Below are 1553 nucleotides of genomic sequence, written 5' to 3'. Positions count from 1 at the left end.
ACTCGTGTTTTTACTTCTCTCATCACTCCCATCCATATATATATTGAACAACCATGGGGACATCACACAACCTTGTTGCATCGGCACACCGATCGTGAACCATTCACTTAGATGCCCATTAACCCTACACATGCTTCACTACCATTCTAAAATCTCTTGACGACACCTAGCAGCTTTCCACAGTCCTCTGTCCACTTTGTGTCATATGCTTTTTCCAGATCCATGAATGCCATAAACACCTTATGGTCCTTCTCACAAGCTTTCTCTACTGTCTCACTGCAAATATTTGGTCCACACATCCCCTACCACTCCTAAAGCCACTCCTGTTCATCACTCTCTAGGACTTCTGATATCTCTCTTACTTTTTCTATAATAATTCCTTTCCATATACCTTCCCTATCACACTCAATAAATTTATACCACGATAATTCTTGCATTCACTTTGCTCAACTTTATTTTTGTACAGGGGTAGAAATCATATGTGCCTTACTCTGCAAGAGCTCAGTTTCACTCCTCCAAGCGCTTCTTACATATCTCCAACAAGCACTTCATTCCACTCTCTCCACTACACTTAAGCATCTCTGCATACGCCCTCATCAACCCCAGCTGCTTTCCCATTTTTCAGCCGCTTCACAGCACTCTTCACCTGTCGCGAGTGTCACGTCTCTCTTGGTACTGCCAATCCTTCTCTGCACATCCCCAAATCCAAACATGTTTACAGCAGCTCTGCTCTCTTTTCCCATTCATCAGACTTCCAAAATATTCGTTCCATATGGTCCTTACTTCATCTCCATGGGTCAATAATCTACCACCTACATCCTTCTACACCATCAGCATTTCTTCTCCTCTTTCACTTTCTACATTTCCGCACCTCTCTCCAGAAAATAACTTTTCTGTTTTCAGAGTAGTTCACGTATCTGTTTCATTTTTCTTCCTAGAACCTCATATAACTCCTTTTTCCTCTTCACTAGTCTCTTTACGTGCTTCTTGCTCTCAACATATACATCTAGTTCTTATTTCAACTGAACCTCTGTTCTGTAATCACATTAGCCACTTTTTCCTCTTTTCCCTCCACTGCTGTCTTTACCTCCCTCATCCCACCATGCCGTAATTCCTTTCTTCTTCTGTTGTTACTCTTGCCACACCATACACCACTTTAGCATTCCTTAACGAAGCAATCCCTATATGCATTCCACAGGCTGTCCAGATCCATTTCATTCCAATTCAGTAATTCAAACTCCTCCTCTACTTTGATCCTGTAATAATCTGCCATTTCTTTGATCCTCAGCTTTTCAACTTTCAGTCTTTATCTCTGACTGCTCCTCTCTCCCCTGATCCACCTCACTCCTCTCAGCTTAATCTTGCATACCACAATTATATGATCTGATAGACCTCCACATCGTCCTCTCACGGCCCTCGTATCGGCAACCATTCCCATCATCGACCTCTCTACGACCACGTAATCAATCAGGCTTCTTTCAACACGATCCCCGTTCCCTCACACACACACACACACAAAATATATATATATCACACACACACACAAAATATAT

Source organism: Coenobita brevimanus, chromosome 42 (genome assembly GCF_032717465.1).
Source record: "Coenobita brevimanus isolate Jiangsu-jjx chromosome 42, ASM3271746v2, whole genome shotgun sequence".
NCBI lineage: Eukaryota > Metazoa > Arthropoda > Malacostraca > Decapoda > Coenobitidae > Coenobita > Coenobita brevimanus.
Note: the sequence above shows the minus strand (reverse complement) of the source record.